This window comes from Pollicipes pollicipes, unplaced genomic scaffold (genome assembly GCF_011947565.3).
Source record: "Pollicipes pollicipes isolate AB1234 unplaced genomic scaffold, Ppol_2.1 Scaffold_4942;HRSCAF=5838_pilon_pilon_pilon, whole genome shotgun sequence".
NCBI classification, from domain to species: Eukaryota; Metazoa; Arthropoda; class Thecostraca; order Pollicipedomorpha; family Pollicipedidae; genus Pollicipes; species Pollicipes pollicipes.
The window spans coordinates 27,118-33,713 of record NW_023596589.1 but is presented as its reverse complement, the minus strand read 5'-3'; the positions used below and the strand labels follow the sequence as shown (position 1 = coordinate 33,713).

General features: G+C 46.9%; 1 protein-coding gene across 1 annotated transcript in view; it reads left to right on the top strand.

Annotated features, from left to right (window-relative positions):
* Positions 1–3,564: 3,564 nt before the first annotated feature.
* LOC119101911 (neuropeptide F) overlaps positions 3,565–6,596 on the top strand; it is a 29,988-nt gene continuing 26,956 nt past the window's right edge. The window contains exon 1 of the mRNA XM_037225301.1: positions 3,565–3,651. The gene's annotated coding sequence lies outside the window, so the exon portion shown is untranslated. The remainder of the gene's footprint in view (positions 3,652–6,596) is intronic.

The window sequence follows — 6,596 nt, the reverse complement described above, 5'->3', positions numbered from 1 at the left end:
GCAGGTTGATTGTAACCGCGCTGCGAACTGGATTGGCTCTTCACCGACCATGCGATTGTACTTCTGTAAGCATGTCGTATACGTGGCGCTTAAAGCGTTTACCCACATTCAGCCAGCCCAGCTGCCTCCGCACGGTACTGACAATGATCACGCTTTCAAATGCTTGCTATCACTTTGGTATTCGTATCACAAGTATCACTTTGGCCGAAAAATACTTCTCGAACGCGGTACCTGTGCGGCTGCTGCGCCCACAGCAGTGAAGCAGCATAACACATTCGGCAGGATTGGCGATTGCACTGTCTGACGAATGAGGTTATTTAGTGTCAGATGACGATGATGTAAATAGCACAACCAGAATACCTGCGGACTGCTGGAGAACCGTATAAAATTGTGATGTTCGAGACGGGTTTCATAGAAAATAACACTCACGTTGCTGCATCTTTTTTACTACGGTGATGAGCTCATCACAAAATCAGATCTACCCGTGGGATAGGTGTCTGATGCACTGACATGTCTTTAACACGCGCCCGGGTGGCCGGCTGGATAACCTTCGCTCGGGGGTCAATTTGACCTTCCTGAGATCTCGGGAACTAAGAAAGCTAGGAACACCGAATTTTCAGGGTGTGTTGAATTGTACGTGAACTCACTTAGGTCAAGGTTTGAGGTTCTTAGGTTAAAACCTTCGGGTCAAATCAGGTCGAACAAGGTCAAATTCCAGCTTGGTCTCCAAAGTGTCCACAGAACCTAGATAACTGGTTCTAAGCAAAAGGTCACATGCTCCTGTAAGGTCAGTGACCTCATTTGGCCTTTTGAAGGTTATGTTGAGCGAAATCATACAAGACTGCTCCGAGTTTTGCATTTGAATAAGCGACAAAGTTTACGCTAGGCAGTACTGTCCCAAAAACAAAATGTTGACCTGGGTCATTTTAGGTCAATTATCTATTATGACTCCTAGGGAGCCCGTGGAAAATGTATAATGCGGTTTCTGCCGTTAACAACCTTGAAATGAGCATCAGGAATTATTCCATACAGCAAGCCCTAGAGTAATAAAACAGACTGGTTTCAACCTTGGTCTGACCTATACACCTGACCTTAGGTCAACGTAATTTGCTCATTAAATATTTGTGTTGCCTAAGAAAGCATCTCAGAGATGCATGGCTTCGTCAAACACTCCTTTGTTGCATCGGATTGAACGATGCTCCAGGAATTGACTTCGCTGAAACCATGACCTAAATGTGACCTGCCATAGATCTGGGACCTTACCAGATAAATTTAAATGTCTGATACTTAACGATTTGCGATTCAATTGTCTACAGCTATGCAAAATTTGGCGCGGTTACGCCTCGCCGTTCGGAAACCATTATGGAAAAACCTTCGGAGCGGTCAAGCTGATCCCCCACCTGAACGCGTGTCAAGTGCTCGTTGTTACCTGGTCCTTTGGTGGATTCATCTTTATCCCGTTGTATGTGCGCTTCTTACGCAGTAATTCAGGGTCTTACTCCATGACTTTTACTAGTTGATCAAGATTCCGTGGGTCTCCTGTTACAAACACTTAACAGTTATCCATGCACTGCATAAGCTGTGAGGCGCCAAAATATTTATTTTTAATGTACTGAACATATTTGAATCCATAAACAAGCCCTGTCACTTTCTGCAGGCATCGGGACGAGCGCCAGTACAGTTTCTAGGAAATCGTTAGACATGATGCGACAACGAAGTTTTAGACAAAGTCGTACATCTCTGAGTTTATTCTTATGCAACACAACAATTTGATTTAAGATTACAACAAATTATATTGACCAGGAGTCAGGCATGAAGCTCAGACCAAGGTCAAACCTCAACCTGCTATTTTACTGAAGGGTTTGCTTAACGGGGTAGTTCTGAAGCTCATTTCGAATTTATTGATAGCAGGGACCGCAACAGACATCTTCCACAGACTCTTAAAAATTAAAGTAGGTCACTGGCATAAAGTGGCCCAGATCAACCCTCCGATAGCAGGAACGTGCCACCTAACGTAATCATAGCCGCTTATTCAACTTCGAAATGAAATAATTTCTGATGTTTTTGGTCACAATGACATTCTGAGGGTCAAACAGGTTACTGACTTGAAATAAGCACCAGTGACCTTTTACTTAAAACAGGCATCCAGGCTCACGGCGGTTGCACAAGAATGTCTGGGCACTTTAGGCACCAATCCGAAGTTTTAACCTTCCTTGGCCTTATCTGACCCGAAGGTCATGACCCTGGGAACCTCAAATTTGACCCAAGTGAGCCTTCATACAGACAAACACACCTCATGAGTTTTTGTCTCCAGCTTGCGTAATTTTTGAGATCTTAGGGATTCAAGTTGTCCCTCCCCCGAGAGAAGGGCATTCAACCGTCCATGCGAGCGTCTGTTAACGTATGCTCCAAACAGAAAAAAAAATGTGTAGGATTCCGCTTGTGATGAAACAGGGAGCACGCCCATTTTATGTCATGCTGCTACATTGCACGATTTCGCAATATGTGCATGCCAATTTAAAATAGTTTTATTTTCAGGGAAAAATTACATTTGACCGGGCCTAGTGGGGTCAAATTTTGATATAGCAATATGACACATATTACCAATCACAAGACCTCGCTCAGACCGATCCACTGTTTTTACTCCCAAGGTCTTACCAATTCATAGCTGCGAGCATCACAAAGCCCTCCCCCCCCCCCCCCCCCCCCACCCTGCCAGTCCGCTTCATGAAAACCACAGATCATGTCGAGGCTTAATGCAGTGGGTTAACAACGGATGTAAGAACGGGGGTATGGCATTATTACATCACGCAAACGGTATGAGTTGATAACTTAAAGGAAAACAATTTTAAACTCGTCGAAAATAATATACTTGTCACCACTAGCTAAAATTCCTTCCTTGAAGAGTTGATGCCAATCCACATATTTACTTGCTCCCTTCCAGTTCCCAAAGTTGCGAGATGTGCTAGCTAAAGCTTGATAAAACTTTAGAAGTTCTCACAGAGGAGCAATGAACTACGCGGTGATATAACACAACTGTTTCTTTTTGATAACGGAATAAAACAACTTGCATACAGATTGATGCATATTTTTTTAAAAAAGATGCTTAACCGGACCGAACCGGATTGAATTTTGAAAACCTGAAAAAGCCTGATTGGCGGGCGGATTGGGTTGGGCCGGGTTCTAAAATCTGAACCCGTGATTTTCAGACCATTCTTCAATCAAGAAGTCATCTTTTCACCTGAGAACAACTCCTCCCCCTCCCTTCCCCTCCCCTCCTGCCGGCGATCTTGCCACTACATCACGGCTGGCTGGTCGGCAGCTCCGCCCTTGACGTCAAAGGAGCCCCGGACACAGCCGGACACCATCGTCTTCTAGGACTGCGGCCTCAGAGTTAGCCTGGGACGCAATCGACACCTCATGCGCAGCGCCCAACAGAGCTCGCCCGCCGCGGAGGCGGGGCAGTGACGTCACCGGCGACGTCGGTGACGTCACCCGTGACGTGCTGGGGGCGGGCCGTTTCGCGGAGGGTGCGCGAGCGGCGCGCGACGCCGAGGGACATTTCTCAGCGAAGCGTGTCGGCCTCAGGCCAGTAGACGATCAGCGACGGGTGAACGTCGCTGACATCGCAGGCACCGGCTCCACCCCGGGGTAGGTGCGGCTGCCGGCCAAGCTGAGGCCGCCTGCAGTCTGTGACATCTGGTCTGGTCTGCTCTGGTTCTGTGATCGCGCGCCAGGCTCCGCGGACAGCGAGGAAGTGGGCGACAGCTGACAGGCTGTTTTTTTTTCTGTACGAGGGGTTTGACGTGCAGAGTGAGCCGCTGGTTGGTCTTAATCCGCCATCGCCTGGTGAAATGCAATGTCCGATGAGGGTATGTTTTGCTTTTTGTTTTTGCATTTGTTCCGGTACGGATGACGTAAGAACCTTTAATTCCATGTCTGTCAGCACACGCTTGAAATGTCTGATCTTAACCGCCCTCGCCCCACAAGAAGTCTTTTTATATTGGTCCTACGGGAGTGGCATCAGAGGCTCCCTAACATCCTGAGATCTTCTAACATGTCTTCGAAGATCTGGAAAACTTAACAAGCTGGCGCTGCGGGGAATACGGCCGTGGAGAGCGCGAGTATTTACATGAGATGGAATGCGACTTAAACATGACAAATGTGACATTTGACGTCCAACTCAAGTCATTGGAGCAAAACGTGCATTTGTTAGGCTTCTCCTCTTCTCGCGAGAATTAGCGTGTTACGTCGAAGCGGAACACGACGTTGAATATCTCTTGGAACAGACGGTAATGGACAACAGTGTGCATCGACAGGTGCCACTTGCGCTGTGTCATTTCGAATCAAAGCAGTGAAGGCTCTTGTTGCATTGACTCGCCTGGCTTATCAAGAATCGAGAGCCATCAATGGGAAAAACAGCATAAGAAAGTGCTTTTAAAGCCGTAAGACATGTGCCGCTAATGATTCAATCACATTGCCCACAAAACCTCAGATCTGGTTATGAAGGTGAAAGTTTGACCTAGCTTGACGTTGGATGACCTGGCGTCGCAAATATATCGAGAACATTCCTCTTGATAAATAAACTTTATTTTCGATAAAATGTCACCGACATGGCCTCAAAAAGCTCACGGATCCATGAAATTTCAGATTGAAACCGTCAAACTCTCACAACGTGCATAAATATAACACACAATCAGTCACACAAAATTTCAGGATTGTGCTCTAACTGTTGATGGATTATTCTGTAAAGTCTTGCAGGCTCCTCTACAGTCCACTGACGGCGAGGATTAAACATTGGATTCTAGGGATGGGAGGCTAAGCCAAAACATCATGAAATTGTCCGACGATGCATAACTTTCAGTCCCGCGCGCTCTTGCTGTTCAATTGAAATCACCGGCTGCATGCCATTTTGGGTACACGGGCTACTCAATGTTCACGCATACTGCTTTGGCCTGTAGCCTTGCGTGAAAAGCTCATGAAATGTTAAGCTGAGCCACAGGGCATCCTAAGTCATGGCAAAGTCTGGTAATACAGTAAAATTCCCCAAAAGCGTTAACAGATTCAGGTCATGTCAATGCGGCCACAGGACACCAGGGGCTGCATGCATGTCTGTTTCTTGAAGAGAAAACCTCATGCGGTAAGCCATGCTATCTTAAATGTTGTATCAAATTGTCCTTAGAGTCTGGCTCTTTGCTTTTTCATGGTGAACCGTTCAGAACCGTTGAAAGTTTTCTCTGGTTATCTACTAGGGGGTTCATATGTTTGTAAAGAGCAATTTTAATGGTGCAAACATCTTTTTTAACCGGAAAGTGTTCTGGGCGGGCTTAGTGCAATGCGATCTCACTACGTTATCTCACCTTTTGCCCGCTCTGCTCCTTGCAGTAAAATATGTGACACATTACGGAAAATCGTTCGGGGAAAAGGCACATAACATAATGTTATCTTAATACTTTTGCACACACGTTCGTGTTTATTTCCACGCGGCTATATCTTCGAGTTTGAAAGAGGTGTGAAGAGTCAGCAGTCAGCACAAAATTCTACACCATTGAATAAATGAGCATAATTAACGCCAACCGCGGCATGTTTCAAACCAAAGTACCTTTCCGTTTTTGGCATGTTTGTTACTCACAGCGCCGAAAAACCGCTGTTCCACCGGCCGCCTTTCTCGCCGCCACGGAGCACCCGGCGCGGAGCGCCTAGGCGGGCTGGCCCGCCGGGCCGTGCGGTAGTGCGGCGCAGTATTCATATGCGGCAGGCGAACACAAGACGCCACGATCTCGTGTGCCTCCGATGTCGTTCATTGTCGGAGTGTATCATGCGCTCGTCATTGGCCCCATGACGGCGCATTCAGCTGCTGAGGCTTTATGGGCGTCGCTTGTCTTTCACACTGGTGGGCAGGGCAGATAGTGTGGTTGGGGGGGGGGGGGGATGATGTGTTGCAGGTGGTGGTCCATTTATGCCATTTTGTGTGGGGGGATAAATGTTAGATGACCGAAGTTCGTTCATAGGAGTTATAGACGGCGATTTAGAACAAAAGATACTGCTGAATTTATACAACTGCTAAGCTGGCCATATTTTATGAGTCCTCTCGATACAAGTAATCGTTTCACGTACTTTTAAGTTAGGGGGCTGCGTGGCTTAGAAATTACATCCACCTCGAAGCTGGCCTGCATCTGACCATCGCACAACGGACACTGACCCAGCGCCGAAAACAAGAATACCGTTATCTGGAAAAGACCTAGAGACAACAGGGTGCTCCCATCGATAGACTAACATTGGGAAAACTCTTTTACGAATATATCTACAAGGTTTGAGGGCACCACGCACATTCCGCGCGCTCAACACGGCGTCACTAACAATGAATTGCCAATAGTTAGTCGACGATTTGCATAATCTCTACGCTCTGAACGTGGAACTACCACTTGTCACCCCATGAAAGTTTCGAACAACTTTGTGGGAGACTACTGCGATTATATGTGAGGCATCAATCTGTGGACGTCGGTATTTTTATTGCGAAGTCTCATGTAGTTAAGCCACATGTCTGTTCTGGGAAATGCCGGGGTTAAATGTTGGTGTGCGCGATACGTATGTGC